The 12,045-nt window shown below is 36.6% G+C and overlaps 1 protein-coding gene across 5 annotated transcripts in view; it reads left to right on the top strand.

Annotated features, from left to right (window-relative positions):
• RAPGEF2 (Rap guanine nucleotide exchange factor 2) overlaps positions 1-12,045 on the top strand; it is a 201,933-nt gene that overhangs the window by 150,625 nt on the left and 39,263 nt on the right. The window contains exon 1 of one of the 5 annotated variants that reach the window (XM_014944701.1): positions 3,180-3,307. The exons of the other annotated variants lie outside the window; for them this stretch is intronic. The gene's annotated coding sequence lies outside the window, so the exon portion shown is untranslated. Of the gene's footprint in view, positions 1-3,179; positions 3,308-12,045 lie in introns of those variants that run through there. 5 annotated transcript variants of the gene reach the window in all.

Genomic DNA, 12,045 nt, shown 5'->3' with positions numbered 1-12,045 from the left:
GCTGATCTTACTGAGGCAAAGGGTATTATGTCCTTAGACTTTCTCATATTGCTGGATGATCTGGAGCATAAGGCATGTGTTATATATCTAGCCTGTATGAGCTTTAAAATGTTACATGAAAACCTTTCAGGTAGTTGTAGAGGGCAATGAGGTCCCCCCTCAGCCTCCTCTTCTCCAAACTAAACATGCCCAGGATGTTATTCTAGCTCTGCTTAGCAAAAGCCATTTACCAAACGTTGTGCTCCAGGAGTGACAGGTGTAGCCTCTCTTACAGAAGACTTAAGCTCATGTGATTTCTCATTTTCATCAGTGCTTTACTTTTTTCCCCATTGTGTACAACTCTGTACGATAATATTTTAAATAGCAGTATGTGACTTAGATAGAAATACATGTGTTTCTCACAAATACTTTTCATTGACCTCACAATGTAAGTGTTTCAGCTTATTTAATTTTTTTTTTTTTCCTTGCACAACTTCTCACCTTAACTTATTTGGGAATAGGGCAGTTGAAGTGGATGCCGCTTTGGGGCATGTAGCACAGAGATGTAGTATTCTGCAAAGATGTGAGCATGTGCTTTCTGCTTGTGAATAGTCCTATTTGATTAGGATCAAAGTGACTAGTTAGGTTGCCCTAAGTAAAATGCCTGCTTCTGATCTTCTGCCGTCACCGCTTGGCAAGTCCAGCTCATGCAGCATGGCTTTGACTTGAGGAGTTATTCTGAAACCAGTAATCACCAAACATTCAGCTGATTGTCTACAACAACAACAACAAAAAAATATCAAAAGGCTCGCTTTTATATGCAATGTATTTCATCAGTTATTGTGGAATCCCCTGCCTCTTCCTGTTGCCTGTGTAGTAACAAAACATAAATCCTTGCTGCTCATTTAAAACCCTAAGTGCAGTCCTGATATTAAACATATCGTGATTATATTTTTAACATACTAACTGGATTTGCTTTGATGTAAGGTTTTTAAGAATTGTTATTGCATTGATAAAAGAGAAATGCAATTGTTAATGATGTGAAGATATTTGCAGAGCACTATGAAAAATTGAATGTGTTTGGCTGGGCACAAGATTGTGTTGACATGCACCTCCCTATGGAGTTAATATTTATTGGTGATTGAAATAGTTATTCCTTTATAAAATGTAAAGATCACAAAATATCGTAACTTTGAGTTATCACAAAATGTCCAAATCTTAGATGACTTGTGCATGTATCTTATAATAATATATAAGATTTCTACTTGGAAATAATCCTGGACTGCTTTAATTCTTAGAGATTGTACTTTTAGTAATATTGACACATTGCAAAAGCTATGCTGGTTCATTTGCTATACATTCTATCTATGGAACGTATACTTATTTGTATAATGGTTTGAATCATGATCAAAATTGAATAAAATGGCCTGAATAACAGGAAATAGTGTTCAATTTTGTGCTAATTCAAATTTACAGATGAAAAAGGGAAGTAGCAGAGACAAAAGATACTGTAACTAATGCCCTCCTTCATACTGTATTTTCTCCTCCTGGTATATCATCAGCAGTGGTGAGCATAATTAGATTTTTCTGGAGGCAGCATCCATGGCTGTATGTATTAGAATATTGCTTTTGTTAATTGCCCTTTCTTTGTTGATTGGTATATGAAGATCAACTCTAGCTCTGGGCTTACTGATGCTTTTTAGGATTATTAATGTCTGGTTATTCTTTTTAACCCCTCTTTCAGGTGAAATATTGAGAAACAATTGCTTAAAATGTAGCCATTCTTGCAGTTAGTGGATGCAGTCATAATAAAGAAGAAATTTTTTTCAGGAGTATTAGAATAGGGAGTGCCAGTCAGTCTAAATAAGAGTAAGGTTTCCAGTTGTCTGTGCTTTCACCACAAATCCTAAAGCCAAGGTTCTTTCAGGGCATGTTCCGTAAACAGATTTAAACCAGGCAAGCAGCAGTAAAATCATTCAGTACCTTTAACTGTATAGAGCTAATCATTTTCTCAATCACACTCTCTTGTGACTTGCAGATTACTTGTTTCATAACCTTTTATACTGATTGGCCTATTATATCTTAATAATGAATGAGCTCTTATTTTCATTTCCATCCAGGGAGAATGGTAATAGTGTCAAGGTAGTATTCATAACTGACATGGATGGACATAGTCTATACGACATTCTCAGTACAAATGCACTTCCAGAGAGTGTAATCTACCTTGAAACAAACAAAAAAGACCAAAGTTGTTTTTCTATTGGTTTGGACTTTTTTTTAAAATAATTAAAGCATTTATTGCATACCGAAATTTATGCATTTACTTATATTAACTAGTGGTGGGATGCAAGCTCCTTGGGGAGAGGGTAATTTGTTCCTGAAATAGTATATAAATACTTTTCCAGAGAGCAAATATTTTCCTTTATCAAAGTTCACTTTCTGCAGTCTGGCATTTTTTAAAGTTCTTACAGATTTTCATGGGAGCTGTGTGTGTAAAGCAATAGTAAAAATATATGTCACAAGTCTTGGTGGATGATTGTTAAAAGATCAAATATACTGTTTCGATTTGTTCTTCTGCACCGCATGTGAGCAAACTCATTTCAGGGTTTGTAGCTCTTTGCAGTGTGTCAGTCTTCCCACATTTCCTATTTGCCATCATACTATTTGGTTTAAAGTATAACAGATAGTTCGGTGCCTTGGATTTTACTTGTCTGTAATGTATTTTGTCAACTTCAGAAGCAAAAGTGTTAGCCAGAGCAGTACTTGGTTGGGGTTTTTTTAAGTATATGACTTTACTCTCTGTTAATCTCATTCTGCAGGAAACTGTTGATATTGAAAGTAGCACAATATTCATATGCGCTTTAATTTGATCCAAACCCCATAGCAAGATAATGAAGTGTTGTTGCTTCACCGGTGTGAATATGTGCTTTTTAAAAATCTCTCATATCTGTAGCAATTTGGTGGTATTTTGCTGACCTCTGCTTGAATTTAAAAACCTGCAAAACTCAAACTTTTATGCTGTGTTCTCAAGCCCCAAAAATTGCCCCTTATTTTTTGGGGAAATTAGGAAGCCTTAAGTGGTTTTCTTAATATACTTGGTACTGGCAGAGAGTAAAGTGTGACATAAATGATTTGAATTCATTTTGCTGTTTATCTACCTCAAATTGTAATGATGCTTTTTCTGCTCCACCTATAGCTTCCTGCAGATTTCACAAAGCTGCACCTTACTGACAGTCTCCACCCACAGGTGACCCACGTTTCATCTAGTCACTCAGGATGTAGCATCACTAGTGACTCAGGAAGCAGCAGCCTTTCTGATATCTACCAGGTAAGACTGGAATGGATGCTGATGGAAGGTGCAATTGCCAGCAGTTTTGACGTTAGTAGCTGAACACCTGGGCTGTTGTGTGTTGTCAGGTTTTTTTTGTCTGAAGAAGCACTCAGTAGATATTACAATGCAAAAAAAAATTATTATTTTTTTTATAACTTCAGGGTTTTGTCTGCCATGTAATGAATCTGATATCTGAAAACTCAGCAAGTAATCTGCAGCATAGTGATTTGACACGTGTTGCCATAGTTTGTCAGGATCCTGTAGAGTAGAGGTGTAGTGTTTGGTAACATTGCAGCATTGCTCTTCATTAATTTTCTTTGCAATTTGTGATTTTGGGAGAGGAAATATTCTTGAACTTCAGCACAGAGAGCCAGTGTGGCCTCTCTTGCAGATGTCCATGGCGGGACCTTGGAGGTGAAGGAGTTCTGTACCTGACTCCAGCATTTCACCGCATCTTTCTGTCTGTCTGATTTGCCATATGTATAACAGCTACTGTGATGTTTACCGATCAGAGTTTCGAAACTATAGATTTAGGACCTTGTAATGTGAGGGATTTTTCTTCTTGATGCTGTATTTTACAGTTCTTAGATGTGTTGGCTTCAAAAATGTAGAACATATTTGGTGGCAGGGAGAAAGAAATGCGCAGTGAGCAGCCTGACTTGAGGGGCGTATTCCAATTTCCTCACCCTCTAGAGACCTGGTGCCAGACTCTCTGTAGTGCTTTCTCTCTTGTCTGTCCTGGGAAAGATGGGAAGATTGAACTGGTGACACTCTTTAAGTTGTCTTTACTTGTGAGGGGCCACCTTGTCGAAAGCTCCGTGGTCTGCGTTTGGAACAGCTTGAGTTTGGAGGCACTGTGAAACGGATTCAGAGAGTCCCTAGAGGACTTGGGACTTCTCCAAATGTGTACTTCCTCCAAATATAAATTGAAAAAAAATCTGAAATAAAATTAGGAAGTCTACATCCTTCACTTGATGTTTACAGTTCTTGCAATGTCAGAGAATGATTTGTCCTTCTGATAGGAAAGTATAGCAATTTGTTATCCTGAAAAAAAAAAAGGAATGAAATGTAAATAAAATGTTGTTCTATCAAAATGATCATAAAAAATTAGTGAGACCACTTCTACATGAAGTATTGCTTATTAGAAGAGGAATAATGTTTGTTTGGGATGCTTCTAAAAATGCAAGTGTAGTCATTTAAGCAATGGGAAAAGCATCATCCGTACAAATACATACAGCTTCGGATGTGAGCACAGTTGTAGCATGTAGTCTGCTTCAGGTGAATAAGCTTGTAGGCTTTTCTGTGGGAGAGGAGAGGTTATAAAAAGGTCCCAGTTCAACTTAGACAGTAATTGCAATAATGCAAAGGTTTATTTTTGTGGAAATTGCCAAAGTAACTGAACACTGGCATATGCCAGTCAAGTGTGTTTGTCAGAATTTCTTCTGAAGAGAGGATTACTTAAACCTAAATCCTGTCTCTATGCTATGAGGGTGAAGAAGATATAAAATCAGCTTTGTTCTTCAGGTCTTCCATAGATTTTCATAACTTTCATTCCAAAGATTTTCACTTTAACATAAAAATAACAAGTGCCTCTAGAGACATAGTTGTAGGTGGCATATAGTTATAGTCATACTGTTGCTCTCGATAGGCTGGAAGTATATTTTTGCAAAGATTTCCAGCAGAACTTTCATAGTTGTGAAAAGAATCACCAAATTTCTGGGAAATTAAAAAAAAAAAAACCAACAAATAAACAAAACATCAAACAACTGTACAAAAACTTCAGAGAAATGCTTACTTATGTCATCACTAACATTGTGTATGACTCCCGTGATAAGTTTTGTATGCAATAATGGATTCAACAGAATGTTTAGTGTTCAGAGAGAGTTAATGGATTTCTGAAGTATTTATGTGGAGAACATTTACTTTTAAAATAGTCTTTTAAATTTAATTTTAAATACCAATTCATTCTTGCTGATCTTAAAATATATTATCTGGTTTCTTCAATTAATAACAAATTAATGCCTCATTTAAAGATGTCTTGGCACAGATGCATTGAGAACCGTATAATTGTACAGTGTTAAAGTACTCGTTAAAATAATTTATGGCCATATCAACATCTAGAAATATGAGCATGTATTGTGGAATGTAACCCCATGTTTTTGTGTAAATACACATACTTGAAGAGAATATTTATTAAGAAAATGAATTGATAAATTCAGGTATGGAAACTGTAAGGTTCTTAAATTCTTGAATTTAGACTTAATGGTACCAAAGATTGTTTGATTTAATGATTTCTCATATTGTGGTAAATCATAAATTTCTGACCTCAATTTTAGTCATTAAGGAACGCAATGTAGCAGTGTTAAGTTAGGTTAAACTACTGCCAACCCCCTCCCCCCAACAAAATATAATGGTTATAACTTGAATTCTTTAGGGTTAAGTCTAGGATTAAATATTATTGAAACCAAGAGGTTGGATCAGTCATTCTCTCTCAGTTGTTTGCCTTTTAATTCTCTTCCAAGTGTTTATTCAAAACCATCACCAAGTCATGTACGTGTTATTTTTTTTACTCAAATTTAAGAGGTCTTAGGCAAAGCTCAGTATCATTGTTTCTCTGATTCTTATGTTCTGTATATAATGGCATTTTTCTGTTCAGTAGGGTGGACTTCTGTTCCTTATGGCTAAGTAGAAAGCAATGATTTAGAAAGATAGCCATGTTATCTTGCAATTGATAAATAAAATAAATTCTTTCTTTTTTAAATTATACTATTAATTAGATCTTTGTTATTGAAATCTGAGGTAATAGTATGTCATGTTTGCATCCTAGTAAGTTTTAATTCTGTAGTCTTAAGAGCAGCTGTTTGCAGTGAAAATTTGTTCATGGCCTTTTAAGATTTTTTTAAATAAATTATGAAGCTGAATCTTCAGATGCTTTCAGCATTGTGCTGAGAATATTTCCTTTTAAATATTAATGCTGTAACTAAATTTGTTTGTTGAATGTTGCACATGAAAGAACTTCTTTTAGGAGAAGAAGTACTTACCAAAATAAAATAAATAATCCTTTGTGTTTACCTCTCTCCAAGTCTCAAAAATATTTCAGGTGCCAGTCAGTAAGGTCCTTAAACATTGTTACTTTTATTTTAGGAAATTAGTTCAGAAAGTGACTAACACTGTAATATGACTGGAGAGAAAGGGGATGCTGAATGTTAATAGATTGTGTGCTGGCTTATGTTTGCCAAGAGCAATAGTTGTGTTGATTTGGCAAAGCAGACCCTTCACTGCTGCTTCTCATGTTCGGCTGCTCACTCCTGTTTCTCGTGTTTAGTTAATGCTTCCTGTATGGAAGCACATACCCATTCCTATATGTTCCTAAATGCTTCCTGAACCTGTCACGTACATTACCAGATGATGATTCCAGTTTGGGAGCAAGGAGATTTTAAGCCCGTGAATGTTTGTTATTCCCCCTCCCAGTTTTGGGAAGGTGGTGTTGTGTTGGCTAAGCTCTTTCCTTTGCCAGCCTTCCTTTGCCTTATCCTGTCCTCAGCCTGGTGGCTTCCTGCCGGCCCTACGTGCCCTCTGGTCTCTGCCCAGATACGCCCGGCGGTACAGGAAACCAGGAACATCCTTTCCGAGCCCCTCCCAGGATGTCTGCATTGCTTGGAAATTTTCAAGATGTCAACTTTGTTTTCCCACGAGTCTGACGTGGTAACTTGTCCACCTACCAGAAAGTCTCCCTGAGGGAGCCCAAACCTTTATCTCAAACCATGCAGCCTGTCCCTAAGTCACTGTATGCAAAATAAAGAGGTTTTACCTTAAGATTAAGTCAGTCTTTCTGACTGTATCAGCCACCAGGGTTCTGGGCATCATAGAATACCAGGTCAGAAAGGACCTCAACGATAATCTGGTCCAACCTTTCTTGACAAAAGCACTGTCTATTTGTGATGGCCCAACACTCTGTCCAGCTGAATCCTAAAAGTGGTCAGTGATAAGGAATCCACCACTTCCCTGCAGAGATTGTTCCAATGGCTGACAGTTCTCATGGTGAAAATTTTTTCTCTTGTCTCCAGTCAGAATCTCCCCAGAAGTAACTTGTACCCTTGTAATGCAAGGATGACTGAAACAGGTAAACTAGGTCCTACTGAACTCCCCCTCTGCAGCTTTGGCTCAGTCTTGTGGAGTGTCTTGGCACCCTCCTGGATGTGTTCCTGTCCAACCTCCCCCAGGTGAACCTGCTTTGGAAGGGGGGTTGGACTAGATAATCTCCAAAGGTCCCTTTCAACCCCTACCATTCTGTGATTCTTGGTGAGTTTGGGTCCTCCAATCTATTCTGCAGTTCATAGCCTAGGAGTAACTTTCAGAGTCCTTGTTCTGAATGTCTGTGGTCTCAGGAAACGTTGCTCCATTTTGAAATGGCAATTTGTTGGCAATAGGGGAGGATGCCGCTCCTGGTGTGCATTGTCTGGATTATTACATTTTCCATCTCTAGGGAGCAATAGTAGTCAGACTGACTCCTGTGACAGATGTGGGCTGCTGCGCTGTAAATTTTATAGTAGATAATGAAAGAATAAATATGAAGAGAGAGAGCAGTAAAAATCTTAAACTGAAGGAGTTTTAAGGTATTTTATGGCCATTTGCACTCATGTTAGTAGAGTAAGAAAAAATAATTTTACTACCTTAGATTTATTTATCTATGATTTGTGTGCATGTAATAGTTCTAATTGATCGTTATATATATGAAAATTCTTTAACAAACAAATACATAGTATAATTACATGGATTTAATTTCATAGCAGTTGATTTATATTGTAAACTTTTGCCCAGTGTGTTGAAGCCTAATGTAAAATAAAACCCCAGCCATGTTTTCTCTCTGAGGAATAGCTGGATCCAGTGTGTGTATCCAGCGACAGGAGAAAATCTTTCAAGCTAGTGGAGCTTTTGCAAGTGGTTTCATGAGAGGTGTAGTGCCAGTGTTCTTGGTGTTTTGTATCAGCATTGGCTTATAAATTATGAAGTAAAAAATTAATGTTTCTACTAATAAGCATTCTTACTTTTTTTTTTTTTGAGCCCTTAAACTATAATGTTTGTAAAATAAGGTGTGGGTGTTCTTTTTTCAGCTGAGCTTGGCTGCTTTGTTAGCTTTATGGGCTCAAAGGACTGCACCAGACAAAAACATATTTCTGGTTTGTGCAACAAGTATCTTCTGTATTTTTAATTTTTTTCCCAGTATTTTTCTCTTGCATATTTGGAGATTTTGGATTGTTGATTTAGGTGGTGACATTAGTTATAAAGGGGATTTGTTATTCAAAAGGATGCATGTTTTTCTTAATGTTTCCTAAAAAGTTGATTGAAAGAAAAATTGGAAAAAAAAGTCTAGACTAAAATACTAAGAAATCAGTAGTTAATGAGGTTAATTTTAAGGGTTTTCTGGTTTTTTCTCCTCATATTGTCAAGAGCAGCTGGAAGCTTTTCCCCAAACCAGTGTAGAAAAGAAAACCGTGAAGGCCACTTAAAACAGAGCCAGTCATCTTCTTTAGCTGTTCATGTCCATTATCTCCCTCATTATTTCCGTGTCCATGGTGCCTCCAAGAAATGAAAGACCAGTGGAGTTGGCCTTAATCAGTTTCCCCTCATACCAGGCTAAAGGGACCAACAGGATCTTCCATTTTCCAAGTCTCACCAGTTTGACCTAAAGGATGATGGTTCTTTTGGGTTTTTTGGTGTTTTGGTGTTTTTTTTTTTTCCTACCCCTCCTACAATCAGTCAAAGAGCCAAAGGCTAACTGAGAAAACTTACACAAGACCTCTTTACTTTTCGTCTTTTCCTAGTTATTTCGTGGTATTTGTTTAATTAGCTGCTATTACTCAAATCTAAAGTGACTTTGGCGTTGGAGGTCCTTAGCAGTTGGAAAAACTATTTTTGTATTACTACAATATTAGCCTTAGGAAACAATGCTTAAAATTGGGCAGCTCTCCCTAGCTACCAAATGTGAAATAACTCTTCACCTCAGGCTTGAAAATGTCTGTTTTAAGTCTCGTGACTTTCTTGCTGGTGATGTGACAAATAAAATATTAGGCTGTCATGTGATTCTTTTGAAGCTTCAGCAAATTTTTCGTGCCACCTTTCCAACTGTGAAGAAAATTTTCATTGCAACTGGTATTCAGACTTTGGAGAGACATAGTTTGTACTTTAAGCTGCAACCAGCTTTTTTCTTACGTGCAATCTCCTTAGATTTATTTAAGTGAAGTTAATTTCTTTTATTACCCAAAAAACAAAGGATAGCATGCACCTACGAAAATACTGATTTCCAAGGTGTCCTTCATCCTTCAGTAAATGCCCTGGGAGGCTCTATGCCTCATGACTGAGTGTACTGCAAATTGTCGCGTATCTTCATGTGTTCTGAATTTTCTACTGCTGAGGTTTATAAGGAAGCCTCAGTCCTCAAAGGAGCTAATTGAGGTTTTCCTTTTAGTCATACATAGAAATGCATGACTATCACTTCATAACTAAGGATTGCTGTGCAGACATGCTTGATTTTTCTAGCACATGAAGGTGTACACAAGTACTCAAAGTAGGTGGGTTTTGAAGTGTAATGTGTTAGCAAGAGGACCTTGAGTACTTAATGTCGTACTTGATGCTACTAAGCGTAAAGAAGCTATTTGCAGTGGTCTGTAGATAAATTGGTGCATGCTTTTAACATGAAGACAGATCCAGTTTTTCTTAATAATGTAACAAAACTCATGCAAAACTTTTTGTGTGAATAAACTGAGGAATTATTTGATCTTTACTACTGTGAATGCATATTGCCCATGTGGAAAGGCTGTGTTCTTTTGCTAACTTTTGCATAATCATATCTTTTTCAGAAAATTGCCAAAAAAATAGTTGTTTGGTTTTTTTTTATTCTCAAAAGATAAGGTTTATTTTTAAAGGTTAACGTTACATTAATACATTTTATTGTTACTCTGTGGATTGTTGAATTCTATTCTGAGCTTCTTTATTGCAGTGGTTTATATTTTTGGATAACTAGTATGTTGGAAATAGTTGCTTTATCAGTCAGATTTCTACCAATTACTTCAGTTATCAAAAAGATTTCATTAGCTCTGTAATAAGTGATCATCCTTAGAAAATACTTGTGACAGTTGTAATTTTTAAAGTATTTTCTGAATACCTAATTGTGTGAGATTTTTTTCAAAATAACATCAACCTTTCTTGATAATAGACCTTCGACTCTCTGTTTGGTTTTGGTTTATTGTTTTAAGGCAGTCAAATAACTTGTCTTTTAATGATTGATTTTGGACAATATGTCTAATTTTCTCATGTATGTTAGCATTGTATGATTAAATTTACTTCTGCCTTCATCTTACCAACATGCTTTTGAGAAAGCTTATTCCAGGCAGGTAGGAGAGGCGCTTGTTCGTAATGGGAAGGTTTGTGAAATAAGCTGTGAATTAGTCAGTGCCACTGTCACTGGAATTGTCACTGTTAGAGACTTCTGATTCTGACAGATCGGTGTCATAAGCTGTGTGTCTACTGACTCATTGTCACTAATTTTTCCACCAGTCACTTTTGATGAAGGCTATTTTGTAAGAGTAGTTAGAGCAACTGTTTCAAATGTATCATAGAACATGCTTAACATGCATGTTAAGCACAATAAGGCTGCTAATGAAAGCACTGCTATCAGTGCTATCATTTCTGCAGCTTGTTTGTCTGCCTGTATAGCAACTTTTGTTAGCCTGCTTAAGAAATGCTCGATGTTTTTTCTCTTTCAAAAAAATAAAATAAACCACAGTGTGAATAACTTGAATATTGTGTAGGTGCTGTTATGCTTGCTGTTATGCTTTTTACAGTAACAAGACCCTGTTACAAAGCTTGTGTTGTGCTATAGGATAGAAGCCTTTAAGAATGACACTGGCTGCCCTGATGGTCTCCAGCCATATGCTACCATTCATAAGGTGGCTGTGTATAATGGCATTAAAGTAACAGATGTCGGCCACAGCCAGTGATGCAGAACTAGGGAAGATGATTCTACGAAAATACCAATGTAATTCGTCTTACCTTCTCTGTGTTTGGAGGGTGACCTAGTTGCATGTTTGGTTGTGTTTTGTGTTGTGTTTTTTTTTACCAGTGTGACAGACAGATCGATAAAACAGGCTTTAGTGGCTGTGTTTGCCCCATGTAATATTTTTAAAGTAGACTTGTGTTTCCGGAGTCTCAGAAACAAACCATCCCTATAAGGCATGTGAAACTTGATTTCTCAAGCCATGGCTTTAAACTTGCTGATTAGAAGCTTGCATTTCTTTAAAAATTGTTGTAGATAAGCCTTGGCAGCTGAGCTGCTGTGGTATTAAATCAGGTTCTGAGAAAAAGCAGCTTTATCAGCCATGACAGACAAACGTTTGTGGAATTTATTAAGTGTTTGGTTTTAAAACTGAATCATTAAAATGTATTTACCTTTAGGTGCTATACTAATGACCTCAGGCTATATATGGGCTATGTTTTCCTTCTTTTCAATACAATTCAAGTCAAATTTGGCAGATATTCTGCATAGTCTATCTTGTGGTGTTTAAGCAGTGACTTTGCATTTTTTCTGTAAATTCCTATACCGTTTATCAGCAAATGAAAGCCATATTTAAATGTGTTCAACTGGAATTGTAAAATAAAGGTACAGTCGTAGGTTAGCAAAATTGGGAGCTAGCAAAATTCACATAGTGTTTTGATGCTGTAGTTGTTTCCCAAAA

Source organism: Calidris pugnax, unplaced genomic scaffold, assembly GCF_001431845.1.
Source record: "Calidris pugnax isolate Ruff unplaced genomic scaffold, ASM143184v1 scaffold15, whole genome shotgun sequence".
NCBI classification, from domain to species: domain Eukaryota; kingdom Metazoa; phylum Chordata; class Aves; order Charadriiformes; family Scolopacidae; genus Calidris; species Calidris pugnax.
Note: the sequence above shows the minus strand (reverse complement) of the source record. Positions and strands in the feature narration are given on the sequence as shown.